We start from the raw sequence: 20,721 nt of genomic DNA on the forward strand, positions 1-20,721 counted from the left end.
GGCGGGGAATCAGATATGGGGAATCGGATGCGGGGAATCAGAGGCGGGGAATCAGAGCTGGGGAATCAGAGGCGGGGTATCAGAGTTGGGGCATCAGAGGTGGGGAATTAGATATGGGGAAACAGAGGCGGGGAATCAGAGGCGGGGAAACAGAGGTGGGGAATCAGATATGGGGAATCAGAGGTGGGGAATCAGAGGCAGGGAATCAGATGTGCGGAATCAGAGATGGGGAATCAGAGGCAGGGAATCAGAATCAGAAGCGGGGAATCAGAGGCCGGGAATCAGAGGCCGGGATTCAGATGCCGGGAATAAGAGGCCGGGAATCAGAGGTGGGGAATCAGAGTCCGGGAATCAGAGATGGGGATTCAGAGGCGGGGAATCAGAGGCGGGATAACAGAGGTGGGGAATCTGATATGGGGAATCAGAGGTGTCGAATCAAAGGCGGTGAATCAGAGATGGGGAATCAGAGGCCGTGAATCAGAGGCCGTGAATCAGAGGCAGGGAATCAAACACGGGGAATCAGAGGCGGGGAATCAGAGCTGGGGAATCAGAGGTGGGGAATCAGAGTTGGGGAATCAGAGGCGGGGAATCAGATATGGGGAAACAGGGGCGGAGAATCAGAGGCAGGGAAACAGAGGCGGGGATTCAGATATGGGGAATAAGAGGTGGGGAATCAGGGGCGTGGAATCAGAGGCAGGGAATTAGATGTGGTGAATCAGAGATGGGGAATCAGAGGCAGGGAATCAGAATCAGAAGCGGGGTATCAGAGGCCGGGAATCAGAGGAAGGTAATCAGAGGCAGGGGATCAAACACGGGGAATCAGAGGCTGGGAATCAGAGCTGGGGAATCACAGGCGGGGAATCAGAGATGGGGAATCAGAGGCGGGGAATCAGAGGCAGGGAATCAGATGCGGGGAATCAGAGGCGGGGAATCAGAGCTGGCGAATCAGAGGCGGGGAATCAGAGTTGGGCAATCAGAGGATGGGAATCAGATATGGGGAATCATAGGCGGGGAATTAGAGCTGGGGAATCACAGGCGGGGAATCAGAGTTGGGGAATCAGAGGCGGGTAATCAGATATGGGGAAACAGAGTCGGGGAATCAGAGGCGGTGAAACAGAGGCGGGGAATCAGATATGGGGAATCAGAGGTGGGGAATCAGAGGTTGGGAATCAGAGGCCTGGAATCAGAGGCGGGGAATCAGAGGCAGGGAATCAGATGCGGGGAATCAGAGGAGGGGAATCAGAGCTGGGGAATCAGAGGCGGGGTATTAGAGTTGGGGAATCAGAGGCGGGGAATCAGACGCGGGGAATCAGAGGGGGGGAATCATAGCTGGCGAATCAGAGGCGGGGAATCAGAGGTGGGCAATCAGAGGCCGGGAATCAGAGGTGGTGAATCAGAGATGGGGAATCAAAGGCGGGGAATCAGTGGCAGGGAATCAGATATGGGGAATCAGAGGCGTGGAATCAGAGGCAGGGAATCAGACACGGGGAATCAGACACGGGGAATCAGAGGTGGGGAATCAGAGATGGGGAATCAGAGGCGGTGAATCAGAGATGGGGAATCAGAGGCGGGGAATCAGAGGCAGGAAATCAGACACGGGGATTCAGAGGCTGGGAATTAGACGGAGGCAATCAAAGGCGGGGAATCAGAGCTGGGGAATCAGAGGCAGGGAATCAGAGGCGGGGAATCAGATATGGGGAATCAGAGGCTGGGATTCAGAGGCGGGGAATCAGAGGCAGGGAATCAGACACGGGGAATCAGAGGTGGGGAATCAGAGATGGGGAATTAGAGGCGGGGAATCAGAGGCAGGGAATCAGACGCGGGGAATCTGAGGCGGGGAATCAGAGGTGGGGAATCAGAGGTGGGGAATCAGAGTTGGGGAATCAGTGGCAGGGAATCGGATGTGCGGAATCAGAGATGGGGAATCAGATTCGGGGAATCAGAGGAATCAGAGATGGGGAATCAGAGGCGGGGAATCAGAGGCAGGAAATCAGACACGGGGATTCAGAGGCTGGGAATCAGACGGGGGGCATCAAAGGCGGGGAATCAGAGCTGGGGAATCAGAGGCAGTGAATCAGAGTTGGGGATTCAGAGATGGGGAATCAGATATGGGGAAACAGAGGCGGGGAATCAGAGGCGGGCAAACAGAGGCGGGGAATTAGATATGGGGAATCAGAGGTGGGGAATCAGAGGTGGTGAATCAGTGATGGGGAATCACAGGCGGGGAATCAGAGGCAGGGAATAGAACGAAGGGAATCAGACGCAGGGAATCAGAGCTGGGGAATCAGAGGTGGGGAATCAGAGTTGGGGAATCAGAGGCGGGGAATCAGAGGCGGGGAATCAGAGGCGGGGAATCAGAGGCGGGAAAACAGAGGCAGGGAATCAGATATGGGGAATCAGACGTGGGGTATCAGGGGCAGGGAATCACTGGCAGGGAATCAGAGGTGGGGAATCAGAGGCGGGGAATCAGAGGCAGGGAATCAGACACGGGGAATCAGATATGGGGAAACAGAGCTGGGGAATCAGAGGCGGGGAATCATAGTTGGGAATCAGAGGCGGGGAATCAGATATGGGGAAACAGAGGCGGGGAATCAAAGGCGGGGAAACAGAGGCGGGGAATCAGATATGGGGAATCGGATGCGGGGAATCAGAGGCGGGGAATCAGAGCTGGGGAATCAGAGGCGGGGTATCAGAGTTGGGGCATCAGAGGTGGGGAATTAGATATGGGGAAACAGAGGCGGGGAATCAGAGGCGGGGAAACAGAGGTGGGGAATCAGATATGGGGAATCAGAGGTGGGGAATCAGAGGCAGGGAATCAGATGTGCGGAATCAGAGATGGGGAATCAGAGGCAGGGAATCAGAATCAGAAGCGGGGAATCAGAGGCCGGGAATCAGAGGCCGGGATTCAGATGCCGGGAATAAGAGGCCGGGAATCAGAGGTGGGGAATCAGAGTCCGGGAATCAGAGATGGGGATTCAGAGGCGGGGAATCAGAGGCGGGATAACAGAGGTGGGGAATCTGATATGGGGAATCAGAGGTGTCGAATCAAAGGCGGTGAATCAGAGATGGGGAATCAGAGGCCGTGAATCAGAGGCCGTGAATCAGAGGCAGGGAATCAAACACGGGGAATCAGAGGCGGGGAATCAGAGCTGGGGAATCAGAGGTGGGGAATCAGAGTTGGGGAATCAGAGGCGGGGAATCAGATATGGGGAAACAGGGGCGGAGAATCAGAGGCAGGGAAACAGAGGCGGGGATTCAGATATGGGGAATAAGAGGTGGGGAATCAGGGGCGTGGAATCAGAGGCAGGGAATTAGATGTGGTGAATCAGAGATGGGGAATCAGAGGCAGGGAATCAGAATCAGAAGCGGGGTATCAGAGGCCGGGAATCAGAGGAAGGTAATCAGAGGCAGGGGATCAAACACGGGGAATCAGAGGCTGGGAATCAGAGCTGGGGAATCACAGGCGGGGAATCAGAGATGGGGAATCAGAGGCGGGGAATCAGAGGCAGGGAATCAGATGCGGGGAATCAGAGGCGGGGAATCAGAGCTGGCGAATCAGAGGCGGGGAATCAGAGTTGGGCAATCAGAGGATGGGAATCAGATATGGGGAATCATAGGCGGGGAATTAGAGCTGGGGAATCACAGGCGGGGAATCAGAGTTGGGGAATCAGAGGCGGGTAATCAGATATGGGGAAACAGAGTCGGGGAATCAGAGGCGGTGAAACAGAGGCGGGGAATCAGATATGGGGAATCAGAGGTGGGGAATCAGAGGTTGGGAATCAGAGGCCTGGAATCAGAGGCGGGGAATCAGAGGCAGGGAATCAGATGCGGGGAATCAGAGGAGGGGAATCAGAGCTGGGGAATCAGAGGCGGGGTATTAGAGTTGGGGAATCAGAGGCGGGGAATCAGACGCGGGGAATCAGAGGGGGGGAATCATAGCTGGCGAATCAGAGGCGGGGAATCAGAGGTGGGCAATCAGAGGCCGGGAATCAGAGGTGGTGAATCAGAGATGGGGAATCAAAGGCGGGGAATCAGTGGCAGGGAATCAGATATGGGGAATCAGAGGCGTGGAATCAGAGGCAGGGAATCAGACACGGGGAATCAGACACGGGGAATCAGAGGTGGGGAATCAGAGATGGGGAATCAGAGGCGGTGAATCAGAGATGGGGAATCAGAGGCGGGGAATCAGAGGCAGGAAATCAGACACGGGGATTCAGAGGCTGGGAATTAGACGGAGGCAATCAAAGGCGGGGAATCAGAGCTGGGGAATCAGAGGCAGGGAATCAGAGGCGGGGAATCAGATATGGGGAATCAGAGGCTGGGATTCAGAGGCGGGGAATCAGAGGCAGGGAATCAGACACGGGGAATCAGAGGTGGGGAATCAGAGATGGGGAATTAGAGGCGGGGAATCAGAGGCAGGGAATCAGACGCGGGGAATCTGAGGCGGGGAATCAGAGGTGGGGAATCAGAGGTGGGGAATCAGAGTTGGGGAATCAGTGGCAGGGAATCGGATGTGCGGAATCAGAGATGGGGAATCAGATTCGGGGAATCAGAGGAATCAGAGATGGGGAATCAGAGGCGGGGAATCAGAGGCAGGAAATCAGACACGGGGATTCAGAGGCTGGGAATCAGACGGGGGGCATCAAAGGCGGGGAATCAGAGCTGGGGAATCAGAGGCAGTGAATCAGAGTTGGGGATTCAGAGATGGGGAATCAGATATGGGGAAACAGAGGCGGGGAATCAGAGGCGGGCAAACAGAGGCGGGGAATTAGATATGGGGAATCAGAGGTGGGGAATCAGAGGTGGTGAATCAGTGATGGGGAATCACAGGCGGGGAATCAGAGGCAGGGAATAGAACGAAGGGAATCAGACGCAGGGAATCAGAGCTGGGGAATCAGAGGTGGGGAATCAGAGTTGGGGAATCAGAGGCGGGGAATCAGAGGCGGGGAATCAGAGGCGGGGAATCAGAGGCGGGAAAACAGAGGCAGGGAATCAGATATGGGGAATCAGACGTGGGGTATCAGGGGCAGGGAATCACTGGCAGGGAATCAGAGGTGGGGAATCAGAGGCGGGGAATCAGAGGCAGGGAATCAGACACGGGGAATCAGATATGGGGAAACAGAGCTGGGGAATCAGAGGCGGGGAATCATAGTTGGGAATCAGAGGCGAGGAATCAGATATGGGGAAACAGAGGCGGGGAATCAAAGGCGGGGAAACAGAGGCGGGGAATCAGATATGGGGAATCGGATGCGGGGAATCAGAGGCGGGGAATCAGAGCTGGGGAATCAGAGGCGGGGTATCAGAGTTGGGGCATCAGAGGTGGGGAATTAGATATGGGGAAACAGAGGCGGGGAATCAGAGGCGGGGAAACAGAGGTGGGGAATCAGATATGGGGAATCAGAGGTGGGGAATCAGAGGCAGGGAATCAGATGTGCGGAATCAGAGATGGGGAATCAGAGGCAGGGAATCAGAATCAGAAGCGGGGAATCAGAGGCCGGGAATCAGAGGCCGGGATTCAGATGCCGGGAATAAGAGGCCGGGAATCAGAGGTGGGGAATCAGATTCCGGGAATCAGAGATGGGGATTCAGAGGCGGGGAATCAGAGGCGGGGTAACAGAGGTGGCGAATCTGATATGGGGAATCAGAGGTGTCGAATCAAAGGCGGTGAATCAGAGATGGGGAATCAGAGGCCGTGAATCAGAGGCAGGGAATCAAACACGGGGAATCAGAGGCGGGGAATCAGAGCTGGGGAATCAGAGGTGGGGAATCAGAGTTGGGGAATCAGAGGCGGGGAATCAGATATGGGGAAACAGGGGCGGAGAATCAGAGGCAGGGAAACAGAGGCGGGGATTCAGATATGGGGAATCAGAGGTGGGGAATCAGGGGCGTGGAATCAGAGGCAGGGAATTAGATGTGGTGAATCAGAGATGGGGAATCAGAGGCAGGGAATCAGAATCAGAAGCGGGGTATCAGAGGCCGGGAATCAGAGGAAGGTAATCAGAGGCAGGGGATCAAACACGGGGAATCAGAGGCTGGGAATCAGAGCTGGGGAATCACAGGCGGGGAATCAGAGATGGGGAATCAGAGGCGGGGAATCAGAGGCAGGGAATCAGATGCGGGGAATCAGAGGCGGGGAATCAGAGCTGGCGAATCAGAGGCGGGGAATCAGAGTTGGGCAATCAGAGGATGGGAATCAGATATGGGGAATCATAGGCGGGGAATTAGAGCTGGGGAATCACAGGCGGGGAATCAGAGTTGGGGAATCAGAGGCGGGTAATCAGATATGGGGAAACAGAGTCGGGGAATCAGAGGCGGTGAAACAGAGGCGGGGAATCAGATATGGGGAATCAGAGGTGGGGAATCAGAGGTTGGGAATCAGAGGCCTGGAATCAGAGGCGGGGAATCAGAGGCAGGGAATCAGATGCGGGGAATCAGAGGAGGGGAATCAGAGCTGGGGAATCAGAGGCGGGGTATTAGAGTTGGGGAATCAGAGGCGGGGAATCAGACGCGGGGAATCAGAGGGGGGGAATCATAGCTGGCGAATCAGAGGCGGGGAATCAGAGGTGGGCAATCAGAGGCCGGGAATCAGAGGTGGTGAATCAGAGATGGGGAATCAGAGGCGGGGAATCAGTGGCAGGGAATCAGATATGGGGAATCAGAGGCGTGGAATCAGAGGCAGGGAATCAGACACGGGGAATCAGACACGGGGAATCAGAGGTGGGGAATCAGAGATGGGGAATCAGAGGCGGTGAATCAGAGATGGGGAATCAGAGGCGGGGAATCAGAGGCAGGAAATCAGACACGGGGATTCAGAGGCTGGGAATTAGACGGGGGCAATCAAAGGCGGGGAATCAGAGCTGGGGAATCAGAGGCAGGGAATCAGAGGCGGGGAATCAGATATGGGGAATCAGAGGCTGGGATTCAGAGGCGGGGAATCAGAGGCAGGGAATCAGACACGGGGAATCAGAGGTGGGGAATCAGAGATGGGGAATTAGAGGCGGGGAATCAGAGGCAGGGAATCAGACGCGGGGAATCTGAGGCGGGGAATCAGAGGTGGGGAATCAGAGGTGGGGAATCAGAGTTGGGGAATCAGTGGCAGGGAATCGGATGTGCGGAATCAGAGATGGGGAATCAGATTCGGGGAATCAGAGGAATCAGAGATGGGGAATCAGAGGCGGGGAATCAGAGGCAGGAAATCAGACATGGGGATTCAGAGGCTGGGAATCAGACGGGGGGCATCAAAGGCGGGGAATCAGAGCTGGGGAATCAGAGGCAGTGAATCAGAGTTGGGGATTCAGAGATGGGGAATCAGATATGGGGAAACAGAGGCGGGGAATCAGAGGCGGGCAAACAGAGGCGGGGAATTAGATATGGGGAATCAGAGGTGGGGAATCAGAGGTGGTGAATCAGTGATGGGGAATCACAGGCGGGGAATCAGAGGCAGGGAATAGAACGAAGGGAATCAGACGCAGGGAATCAGAGCTGGGGAATCAGAGGCGGGGAATCATAGTTGGGAATCAGAGGCGGGGAATCATATATGGGGAAACAGAGGCGGGGAATCAGAGGCGGGGAAACAGAGGCGGGGAATCAGATATGGGGAATCGGATGCGGGGAATCAGAGGCGGGGAATCAGAGCTGGGGAATCAGAGGCGGGGAATCAGAGTTGGGGCATCAGAGGTGGGGAATTAGATATAGGGAAACAGAGGTGGGGAATCAGAGGCGGGGAATCAGAGGTGGGGAATCAGAGGCAGGGAATCAGAATCAGAAGCGGGGAATCAGAGGCCGGGAATCAGAGGCCGGGAATCAGATGCTGGCAATAAGAGGCCGGGAATCAGAGGTGGGGAATCTGAGTCCGGGAATCAGAGATGGGGATTCAGAGGCGGGGAATGAGATATGGAGAATCAGAGGTGGGGAATCAGAGGTTGTGAATCAGAGATGGGGAATCAAGGCGGGGAATCAGAGGCAGGGAATCAGACGCGGGGAATCAGACTCGGGGATTCAGAGCTGGGGAATCAGAGGCGGGGAATCAGAGTTGGGGAATCAGAGGCAGGGAATCAGATATGGGGAATCAGAGGCGGGGAATCAGAGGCGGGGAAACAGAGGCGGGGAATCAGATGTGGGGAATCAGAGGTGGGGAATCAGGGGCAGGAAATCAGTGGCAGGGAATCAGAGGCGGGGAATCAGAGGCGGGGAATCAGAGGCAGGGAATCAGACACGGGGAATCAGAGGCGGGGAATCAGAGATGGGGAATCAGAGGTGGGGAATCAGAGGCAGGGAATCGGACGCCGGGAATCAGAGTCGGGGAATCAGAGGCAGGGAATCAGAATCAGAAGCGGGGTATCAGTGGCCGGGAATCAGAGGAAGGTAATCAGAGGCAGGGGATCAAACATGGGGAATCAGAGGCTGGGAATCAGAGCTGGGGAATCAGAGGCGGGGAATCAGAGCTGGGGAATCACAGGCGGGGAATCAGAGATGGGGAATCAGAGGCGGGAAATCAGAGGCAGGGAATCAGATGCGGGGAATCAGAGGCGGGGAATCAGAGCTGGCGAATCAGAGGCGGGGAATCGGAGGTGGGCAATCAGAGGATGGGAATCAGATATGGGGAATCAGAGGCGGGGAATCAGAGCTGGGGAATCACAGGCGGGGAATCAGAGTTGGGGAATCAGAGGCGGGGAATAAGATATGGGGAAACAGAGGCAGGGAATCAGAGGCGGTGAAACAGAGGCGGGGAATCAGATATTGGGAATCAGAGGTGGGGAATCAGAGGTTGGGAATCAGAGGCCTGGAATCAGAGGCGTGGAATCAGAGGCAGGGAATCAGATGCGGGGAATCAGAGGAGGGGAATCAGAGCTGGGGAATCAGAGGCGGGGTATTAGAGTTGGGGAATCAGAGGCGGGGAATCAGACACGGGGAATCAGAGGGGGGGAATCATAGCTGGCGAATCAGAGGCGGGGAATCAGAGGTGGGCAATCAGAGGCCGGGAATCAGAGGTGGTGAATCAGAGATGGGGAATCAGAGGCGGTGAAACAGAGGCGGGGAATCAGATATTGGGAATCAGAGGTGGGGAATCAGAGGTTGGGAATCAGAGGCCTGGAATCAGAGGCGTGGAATCAGAGGCAGGGAATCAGATGCGGGGAATCAGAGGTTGGGAATCAGAGGCCTGGAATCAGAGGCGTGGAATCAGAGGCAGGGAATCAGACACGGGGAATCAGAGGGGGGGAATCATAGCTGGCGAATCAGAGGCGGGGAATCAGAGGTGGGCAATCAGAGGCCGGGAATCAGAGGTGGTGAATCAGAGATGGGGAATCAGAGGCGGGGAATCAGTGGCAGGGAATCAGATATGGGGAATCAGGGGCGTGGAATCAGAGGCAGGGAATCAGACACGGGGAATCAGACACGGGGAATCAGAGGTGGGGAATCAGAGATTGGGAATCAGAGGCGGTGAATCAGAGATGGGGAATCAGAGGCGGGGAATCAGAGGCAGGAAATCAGACACGGGGATTCAGAGGCTGGGAATCAGACGGGGGGAATCAAAGGCGGGGAATCAGAGCTGGGGAATCAGAGGCAGGGAATCAGAGGCGGGGAATCAGATATGGGGAATCAGAGGCTGGTATTCAGAGGCGGGGAATCAGAGGCAGGGAATCAGACACGGGGAATCAGAGGTGGGGAATCAGAGATGGGGAATCAGAGGCGGGGAATCAGATATGGGGAATCAGAGGTGGGGTATCATGGGCAGGGAATCAGTGGCAGGGAATCAGAGGCGGGGAAACAGAGGCGGGGAATCAGAGGCAGGGAATAAGACACAGGGAATCAGATATGGGGAAACAGAGGCGGGGAATCAGAGGCGGGCAAACAGAGGCGGGGAATTAGATATGGGGAATCAGAGGTGGGGAATCAGAGGTGGTGAATCAGAGATGGGGAATCACATGCGGGGAATCAGAGGCAGGGAATAGAACGCGGGGAATCAGAGGCGGGGAATCAGAGGCGGGGAATAGGAGCTGGGGAATCAGAGGCGGGGTATCAGAGTTGGGGCATCTGAGGTGGGGAATTAGATATGGGGAAACAGAGGCGGGGAATCAGAGGCGGGGAAACAGAGGCGAGGAATCAGATATGGGGAATCAGAGATGGGGAATCAGAGGCAGGGAATCAGAATCACAAGCGGGGAATCAGAGGCCGGGAATCAGAGGCCGGGATTCAGATGCCGGGAATAAGAGGCCGGGAATCAGAGGTGGGGAATCAGAGTCCGGGAATCAGAGATGGGGATTCAGAGGCGGGGAATGATATATGGGGAATCAGAGGCGGGGAATCAGAGGCGGGGTAACAGAGGTGGGGAATCAGATATGGGGAATCAGAGGTGGCGAATCAAAGGCGGTGAATCAGAGATGGGGAATCAGAGGCGGGGAATCAGAGGCAGGGAATCAAACACGGGGAATCAGAGGCGGGGAATCAGAGCTGGGGAATCAGAGGCGGGGAATCAGAGTTGGGGAATCAGAGGCGGGGAATCAGATATGGGGAAACAGGGGCGGGGAATCAGAGGCAGGGAAACAGAGGCGGGGAATCAGATATGGGGAATCAGGGGTGGGGAATCAGAGGTTGGGAATCAGAGGCAGGGAATCAGAGGCGTGGAAACAGAGTCGGGGATTCAGATATGGGGAATCAGAGGTGGGGAATCAGGGGCGTGGAATCAGAGGCAGGGAATTAGATGTGGTGAATCAGAGATGGGGAATCAGAGGCAGGGAATCAGAATCAGAAGCGGGGTATCAGTGGCCGGGAATCAGAGGAAGGTAATCAGAGGCAGGGGATCAAACACGGGGAATCAGAGTCTGGGAATCAGAGCTGGGGAATCAGAGGCGGGGAATCAGAGCTGGGGAATCACAGGCGGGGAATCAGAGATGGGGAATCAGAGGCGGGGAATCAGAGGAAGGGAATCAGATGCGGGGAATCAGAGGCGGGGAATCAGAGCTGGCGAATCAGAGCCGGGGAATCAGAGGTGGGCAATCAGAGGATGGGAATTAGATATGGGGAATCAGAGGCGTGGAATCAGAGCTGGGGAATCACAGGCGGGGAATCAGAGTTGGGGAATCAGAGGCGGGGAATCAGATATGGGGAAACAGAGGCGGGGAATCAGAGGCGGTGAAACAGAGGCGGGGAATCAATTATTGGGAATCAGAGGTGGGGAATCAGAGGTTGGGAATCAGAGGCCTGGAATCAGAGGCGTGGAATCAGAGGCAGGGAATCAGATGCGGGGAATCAGAGGAGGGGAATCAGAGCTGGGGAATCAGAGGCGGGGTATTAGAGTTGGGGAATCAGAGGCGGGGAATCAGACGCGGGGAATCAGAGGGGGGGAATCATAGCTGGCGAATCAGAGGCGGGGAATCTGAGTTGGGGCATCAGAGGTGGGGAATTAGAGATGGGGAATCAGAGGCGGGGAATCAGAGGTGGTGAATCAGAGATGGGGAATCAGAGGCGGGGAATCAGTGGCAGGGAATCAGATATGGGGAATCAGAGGCGTGGAATCAGAGGCAGGGAATCAGACACGGGGAATCAGACACGGGAAATCAGAGGTGGGGAATCAGAGATGGGGAATCAGAGGCGGTGAATCAGAGATGGGGAATCAGAGGCGGGGAATCAGAGGCAGGAAATCAGACACGGGGATTCAGAGGCTGGGAATCAGACGGGGGGAATCAAAGGCGGGGAATCAGAGCTGGGGAATCAGAGGCAGGGAATCAGAGGCGGGGAATCAGATATGGGGAATCAGAGGCTGGTATTCAGAGGCGGGGAATCAGAGGCAGGGAATCAGACACGGGGAATCAGAGGTGGGGAATCAGAGATGGGGAATCAGAGGCGGGGAATCAGAGTTGGGGAATCAGAGGCAGGGAATCGGATGTGCGGAATCAGAGATGGGGAATCAGAGGTGGGGAATCAGATGCGGTGAATCAGAGATGGGGAATCAGAGGCGGGGAATCAGAGGCAGGAAATCAGACACGGGGATTCAGAGGCTGGGAATCAGACGGGGGGAATCAAAGGCGGGGAATCAGAGCTGGGGAATCAGAGGCAGGGAATCAGAGTTGGGGATTCAGAGACGGGGAATCAGATATGGGGAAACAGAGGCGGGGAATCAGAGGCGGGCAAACAGAGGCGGGGAATTAGATATGGGGAATCAGATGTGGGGAATCAGAGGTGGTGAATCAGAGATGGGGAATCAGAGTCGGGGAATCAGAGGCAGGGAATCAAAAACGGGGAATCAGAGGCGGGGAATCAGAGCTGGGGAATCAGAGGCGGGGAAGCAGAGTAGGAGAATCAGAGGTGGGGAATCAGATATGGGGAAACAGGGGCGGGGAATCAGAGGCGGGGAAACAGAGGCGGGGAATCAGATATGGGGAATCAGAGGTGTGGAATCAGAGGTTGGGAATCAGAGGCGGGGAAACAGAGGAGGGGAATCAGATATGGGGAATCAGAGGTGGCGAATTAAAGGCGGTGAATCAGAGATGGGGAATCAGGGCAGGGAATCAGAGGCAGGGAATCAAACACGGGGAATAAGAGGCGTGGAATCAGAGCTGGGGAATCAGAGGCGGGGATTCAGAGTTGGGGAATCAGAGGCGGGGAATCAGAGGCGGGGAAACAGAGGCGGGGAATCAGATATGGGGAATCAGAGGTGGGGAATCAGAGGTTGGGAATCAGAAGCAGGGAATCAGAGGCGGGGAATCAGAGGCGGGGAATCAGAGGCAGGAAATCCGATGTGCGGAATCGGAGATGGGGAATCAGAGGCAGGGAATCAGATATGGGGAAACAGAGGCGGGGAATCAGAGGCGGGGAAACAGAGGCGGGGAATCAGATATGGGGAATCAGAGGTGGGGAATCAGAGGTTGGGAATCAGAGGCAGGGAATCAGAGGCTGGGAATCAGATGCAGGGAATCAGATGCGGGGAATCAGAGGCGGGGAATCAGAGCTGGGGAATCATAGGTGGGGAATCAGAGTTGGGGAATCAGAGTCGGGGACTTAGATATGGGGAAACAGAGGCAGGGAATCAGAGGCGGGGAAACAGACGCGGGGAATCAGAGGCGGGTATCAGAGCTGGGGAATCAGAGGTGGGGAATCAGAGTTGGGGAATCAGAGGCGGGGAATCAGAGGCGGGGAATCAGAGGCGGGGAATCAGAGGCGGGGAAACAGAGGCAGGGAATCAGATATGGGGAATCAGAGGTGGGGTATCAGGGGCAGGGAATCACTGGCAGGGAATCAGAGGTGGGGAATCAGAGGCGGGGAATCAGAGGCAGGGAATCAGACACGGGGAATCAGATATGGGGAAACAGAGCTGGGGAATCAGAGGCGGGGAATCATAGTTGGGAATCAGAGGTGGGGAATCAGATATGGGGAAACAGAGGCGGGGAATCAAAGGCGGGGAAACAGAGGCGGGGAATCAGATATGGGGAATCGGATGCGGGGAATCAGAGGCGGGGAATCAGAGCTGGGGAATCAGAGGCGGGGTATCAGAGTTGGGGCATCAGAGGTGGGGAATTAGATATGGGGAAACAGAGGCGGGGAATCATAGGCGGGGAAACAGAGGTGGGGAATCAGATATGGGGAATCAGAGGTGGGGAATCAGAGGCAGGGAATCAGATGTGCGGAATCAGAGATGGGGAATCAGAGGCAGGGAATCAGAATCAGAAGCGGGGAATCAGAGGCCGGGAATCAGAGGCCGGGATTCAGATGCCGGGAATAAGAGGCCGGGAATCAGAGGTGGGGAAACAGAGGCGGGGAATCAGAGGCGGGGAAACAGAGGCGGGGAATCAGATATGGGGAATCAGAGGCAGGGAATCAGAATCACAAGCGGGGAATCAGAGGCCGGGAATCAGAGGTGGGGAATCAGAGTCCGGGAATCAGAGATTGGGATTCAGAGGCGGGGAATGATATATGGGGAATCAGAGGCGGGGAATCAGAGGCGGGGTAACAGAGGTGGGGAATCAGATATGGGGAATCAGAGGTGGCGAATCAAAGGCGGTGAATCAGAGATGGGGAATCAGAGGCGGGGAATCAGAGGCAGGGAATCAAACACGGGGAATCAGAGGCGGGGAATCAGAGCTGGGGAATCAGAGGCGGGGAATCAGAGTTGGGGAATCAGAGGCGGGGAATCAGATATGGGGAAACAGGGGCGGGGAATCAGAGGCAGGGAAACAGAGGCGGGGAATCAGATATGGGGAATCTGGGGTGGGGAATCAGAGGTTGGGAATCAGAGGCAGGGAATCAGAGGCGTGGAAACAGAGGCGGGGATTCAGATATGGGGAATCAGAGGTGGGGAATCAGGGGCGTGGAATCAGAGGCAGGGAATTAGATGTGGTGAATCAGAGATGGGGAATCAGAGGCAGGGAATCAGAATCAGAAGCGGGGTATCAGTGGCCGGGAATCAGAGGAAGGTAATCAGAGGCAGGGGATCAAACACGGGGAATCAGAGGCTGGGAATCAGAGCTGGGGAATCAGAGGCGGGGAATCAGAGCTGGGGAATCACAGGCGGGGAATCAGAGATGGGGAATCAGAGGCGGGGAATCAGAGGCAGGGAATCAGATGCGGGGAATCAGAGGCGGGGAATCAGAGCTGGCGAATCAGAGGCGGGGAATCAGAGGTGGGCAATCAGAGGATGGGAATCAGATATGGGGAATCAGAGGCGGGGAATCAGAGCTGGGGAATCACAGGCGGGGAATCAGAGTTGGGGAATCAGAGGCGGGGAATCAGATATGGGGAAACAGAGGCGGGGAATCAGAGGCGGTGAAACAGAGGCGGGGAATCAGATATTGGGAATCAGATGTGGGGAATCAGAGGTTGGGAATCAGAGGCCTAGAATCAGAGGCGTGGAATCAGAGGCAGGGAATCAGATGCGGGGAATCAGAGGAGGGGAATCAGACACGGGGAATCAGAGGTGGGGAATCAGAGATGGGGAATCAGAGGCGGCGAATCAGATATGGGGAATCAGAGGTGGGGTATCAGGGGCAGGGAATCAGTGGCAGGGAATCAGAGGCGGGGAAACAGAGGCGGGGAATCAGAGGCAGGGAATCAGACACGGGGAATCAGATATGGGGAAACAGAGGCGGGGAATCAGAGGCGGGCAAACAGAGGCGGGGAATTAGATATGGGGAATCAGAGGTGGGGAATCAGAGGTGGTGAATCAGAGATGGGGAATCACAGGCGGGGAATCAGAGGCAGGGAATAGAACGCGGGGAATCAGAGGCGGGAAATCAGAGGCGGGGAATAGGAGCTGGGGAATCAGAGGCGGGGTATCAGAGTTGGGGCATCTGAGGTGGGGAATTAGATATGGGGAAACAGAGGCGGGGAATCAGAGGCGGGGAAACAGAGGCGAGGAATCAGAAATGGCGAATCAGAGGTGGGGAATCAGAGGCAGGGAATCAGATGTGCGGAATCAGAGATGGGGAATCAGAGGCAGGGAATCAGAATCACAAGCGGGGAATCAGAGGCCGGGAATCAGAGGCCAGGACTCAGATGCCGGTAATAAGAGGCCGGGAATCAGAGGTGGGGATTCAGAGGCGGGGAATGATATATGGGGAATCAGAGGCGGGGATTCAGAGCTGGGGAATCAGAGGCGGGGAATCAGAGTTGGGGAATCAGAGGCAGGGAATCAGATATGGGGAATCAGAGGCGGGGAATCAGAGGCGGGGAAACAAAGGCGGGGAATCAGATATGGGGAATCAGAGGTGGGGAATCAGGGGCAGGGAATCAGTGGCAGGGAATCAGAGGCGGGGAATCAGAGGCGGGGAATCAGAGGCAGGGAATCAGACACGGGGAATCAGAGGCGGGGAATCAGAGATGGGGAATCAGAGGTGGGGAATCAGAGGCAGGGAATCGGACGCCGGGAATCAGAGTCGGGGAATCAGAGGCAGGGAATCAGAATCAGAAGCGGGGTATCAGTGGCCGGGAATCAGAGGAAGGTAATCAGAGGCAGGGGATCAAACACGGGGAATCAGAGGCTGGGAATCAGAGCTGGGGAATCAGAGGCGGGGAATCAGAGCTGGGGAATCACAGGCGGGGAATCAGAGATGGGGAATCAGAGGCGGGAAATCAGAGGCAGGGAATCAGATGCGGGGAATCAGAGGCGGGGAATCAGAGCTGGCGAATCAGAGGCGGGGAATCAGAGGTGGGCAATCAGAGGATGGGAATCAGATATGGGGAATCAGAGGCGGGGAATCAGAGCTGGGGAATCACAGGCGGGGAATCAGAGTTGGGGAATCAGAGGCGGGGAATAAGATATGGGGAAACAGAGGCGGGGAATCAGAGGCGGTGAAACAGAGGCGGGGAATCAGATATTGGGAATCAGAGGTGGGGAATCAGAGGTTGGGAATCAGAGGCCTGGAATCAGAGGCGTGGAATCAGAGGCAGGGAAACAGATGCGGGGAATCAGAGGAGGGGAATCAGAGCTGGGGAATCAGAGGCGGGGTATTAGAGTTGGGGAATCAGAGGCGGGGAATCAGACGCGGGGAATCAGAGGGGGGGAATCATAGCTGGCGAATCAGAGGCGGGGAATCAGAGGTGGGCAATCAGAGGCCGGGAATCAGAGGTGGTGAATCAGAGATGGGGAATCAGAGGCGGGGAATCAGTGGCAGGGAATCAGATATGGGGAATCAGGGGCGTGGAATCAGAGGCAGGGAATCAGACACGGGGAATCAGACACGGGGAATCAGAGGTGGGGAATCAGAGATTGGGAATCAGAGGCGGTGAATCAGAGATGGGGAATCAGAGGCGGGGAATCAGAGGCAGGAAATCAGACACGGGGATTCAGAGGCTGGGAATCAGACGGGGGGAATCAAAGGCGGGGAATCAGAGCTGGGGAATCAGAGGCAGGGAATCAGAGGCGGGGAATCAGATATGGGGAATCAGAGGCTGGTATTCAGAGGCGGGGAATCAGAGGCAGGGAATCAGACACGGGGAATCAGAGGTGGGGAATCAGAGATGGGGAATCAGAGGCGGGGAATCAGATATGGGGAATCAGAGGTGGGGTATCAGGGGCAGGGAATCAGTGGCAGGGAATCAGAGGCGGGGAAACAGAGGCGGGGAATCAGAGGCAGGGAATCAGACACAGGGAATCAGATATGGGGAAACAGAGGCGGGGAATCAGAGGCGGGCAAACAGAGGCGGGGAATTAGATATGGGGAATCAGAGGTGGGGAATCAGAGGTGGTGAATCAGAGATGGGGAATCACATGCGGGGAATCAGAGGCAGGGAATAGAACGCGGGGAATCAGAGGCGGGGAATCAGAGGCGGGGAATAGGAGCTGGGGAATCAGAGGCGGGGTATCAGAGTTGGGGCATCTGAGGTGGGGAATTAGATATGGGGAAACAGAGGCGGGGAATCAGAGGCGGGGAAACAGAGGCGAGGAATCAGATATGGGGAATCAGAGATGGGGAATCAGAGGCAGGGAATCAGAATCACAAGCGGGGAATCAGAGGCCGGGAATCAGAGGCCGGGATTCAGATGCCGTGAATAAGAGGCCGGGAATCAGAGGTGGGGAATCAGAGTCCGGGAATCAGAGATGGGGATTCAGAGGCGGGGAATGATATATGGGGAATCAGAGGCGGGGAATCAGAGGCGGGGTAACAGAGGTGGGGAATCAGATATGGGGAATCAGAGGTGGCGAATCAAAGGCGGTGAATCAGAGATGGGGAATCAGAGGCGGGGAATCAGAGGCAGGGAATCAAACACGGGGAATCAGAGGCGGGGAATCAGAGCTGGGGAATCAGAGGCGGGGAATCAGAGTTGGGGAATCAGAGGCGGGGAATCAGATATGGGGAAACAGGGGCGGGGAATCAGAGGCAGGGAAACAGAGGCGGGGAATCAGATATGGGGAATCAGGGGTGGGGAATCAGAGGTTTGGAATCAGAGGCAGGGAATCAGAGGCGTGGAAACAGAGTCGGGGATTCAGATATGGGGAATCAGAGGTGGGGAATCAGGGCCGTGGAATCAGAGGCAGGGAATTAGATGTGGTGAATCAGAGATGGGGAATCAGAGGCAGGGAATCAGAATCAGAAGCGGGGTATCAGTGGCCGGGAATCAGAGGAAGGTAATCAGAGGCAGGGGATCAAACACGGGGAATCAGAGGCTGGGAATCAGAGCTGGGGAATCAGAGGCGGGGAATCAGAGCTGGGGAATCACAGGCGGGGAATCAGAGATGGGGAATCAGAGGCGGGGAATCAGAGGAAGGGAATCAGATGCGGGGAATCAGAGGCGGGGAATCAGAGCTGGCGAATCAGAGGCGGGGAATCAGAGGTGGGCAATCAGAGGATGGGAATTAGATATGGGGAATCAGAGGCGTGGAATCAGAGCTGGGGAATCACAGGCGGGGAATCAGAGTTGGGGAATCAGAGGCGGGGAATCAGATATGGGGAAACAGAGGCGGGGAATCAGAGGCGGTGAAACAGAGGCGGGGAATCAGATATTGGGAATCAGAGGTGGGGAATCAGAGGTTGGGAATCAGAGGCCTGGAATCAGAGGCGTGGAATCAGAGGCAGGGAATCAGATGCGGGGAATCAGAGGAGGGGAATCAGAGCTGGGGAATCAGAGGCGGGGTATTAGAGTTGGGGAATCAGAGGCGGGGAATCAGACGCGGGGAATCAGAGGGGGGGAATCATAGCTGGCGAATCAGAGGCGGGGAATCAGAGGTGGGCAATCAGAGGCCGGGAATCAGAGGTGGTGAATCAGAGATGGGGAATCAGAGGCGGGGAATCAGTGGCAGGGAATCAGATATGGGGAATCAGAGGCGTGGAATCAGAGGCAGGGAATCAGACACGGGGAATCAGACACGGGAAATCAGAGGTGGGGAATCAGAGATGGGGAATCAGAGGCGGTGAATCAGAGATGGGGAATCAGAGGCGGGGAATCAGAGGCAGGAAATCAGACACGGGGATTCAGAGGCTGGGAATCAGACGGGGGGAATCAAAGGCGGGGAATCAGAGCTGGGGAATCAGAGGCAGGGAATCAGAGGCGGGGAATCAGATATGGGGAATCAGAGGCTGGTATTCAGAGGCGGGGAATCAGAGGCAGGGAATCAGACACGGGGAATCAGAGGTGGGGAATCAGAGATGGGGAATCAGAGGCGGGGAATCAGAGTTGGGGAATCAGAGGCAGGGAATCGGATGTGCGGAATCAGAGATGGGGAATCAGAGGTGGGGAATCAGATGCGGTGAATCAGAGATGGGGAATCAGAGGCGGGGAATCAGAGGCAGGAAATCAGACACGGGGATTCAGAGGCTGGGAATCAGACGGGGGGAATCAAAGGCGGGGAATCAGAGCTGGGGAATCAGAGGCAGGGAATCAGAGTTGGGGATTCAGAGACGGGGAATCAGATATGGGGAAACAGAGGCGGGGAATCAGAGGCGGGCAAACAGAGGCGGGGAATTAGATATGGGGAATCAGATGTGGGGAATCAGAGGTGGTGAATCAGAGATGGGGAATCAGAGGCGGGGAATCAGAGGCAGGGAATCAAAAACGGGGAATCAGAGGCGGGGAATCAGAGCTGGGGAATCAGAGGCGGGGAAGCAGAGTAGGAGAATCAGAGGTGGGGAATCAGATATGGGGAAACAGGGGCGGGGAATCAGAGGCGGGGAAACAGAGGCGGGGAATCAGATATGGGGAATCAGAGGTGTGGAATCAGAGGTTGGGAATCAGAGGCGGGGAAACAGAGGAGGGGAATCAGATATGGGGAATCAGAGGTGGCGAATTAAAGGCGGTGAATCAGAGATGGGGAATCAGGGCAGGGAATCAGAGGCAGGGAATCAAACACGGGGAATAAGAGGCGTGGAATCAGAGCTGGGGAATCAGAGGCGGGGATTCAGAGTTGGGGAATCAGAGGCGGGGAATCAGAGGCGGGGAAACAGAGGCGGGGAATCAGATATGGGGAATCAGAGGTGGGGAATCAGAGGTTGGGAATCAGAAGCAGGGAATCACAGGCGGGGAATCAGAGGCGGGGAATCAGAGGCAGGAAATCCGATGTGCGGAATCGGAGATGGGGAATCAGAGGCAGGGAATCAGAGGCGGGGAATCAGAGGCGGGGAATCAGAGGCCGGGAATCAGATATGGGGAAACAGAGGCGGGGAATCAGAGGCGGGGAAACAGAGGCGGGGAATCAGATATGGGGAATCAGAGGTGGGGAATCAGAGGTTGGGAATCAGAGGCAGGGAATCAGAGGCTGGGAATCAGATGCAGGGAATCAGATGCGGGGAATCAGAGGCGGGGAATCAGAGCTGGGGAATCATAGGTGGGGAATCAGAGTTGGGGAATCAGAGTCGGGGACTTAGATATGGGGAAACAGAGGCAGGGAATCAGAGGCGGGGAAACAGACGCGGGGAATCAGAGGCGGGTATCAGAGCTGGGGAATCAGAGGTGGGGAATCAGAGTTGGGGAATCAGAGGCGGGGAATCAGAGGCGGGGAATCAGAGGCGGGGAATCAGAGGCGGGGAAACAGAGGCAGGGAATCAGATATGGGGAATCAGAGGTGGGGTATCAGGGGCAGGGAATCACTGGCAGGGAATCAGAGGTGGGGAATCAGAGGCGGGGAATCAGAGGCAGGGAATCAGACACGGGGAATCAGATATGGGGAAACAGAGCTGGGGAATCAGAGGCGGGGAATCATAGTTGGGAATCAGAGGTGGGGAATCAGATATGGGGAAACAGAGGCGGGGAATCAAAGGCGGGGAAACAGAGGCGGGGAATCAGATATGGGGA

The sequence above is a fragment of the Narcine bancroftii genome, chromosome 6 (assembly GCF_036971445.1).
Source record: "Narcine bancroftii isolate sNarBan1 chromosome 6, sNarBan1.hap1, whole genome shotgun sequence".
NCBI classification, from domain to species: Eukaryota; Metazoa; Chordata; class Chondrichthyes; order Torpediniformes; family Narcinidae; genus Narcine; species Narcine bancroftii.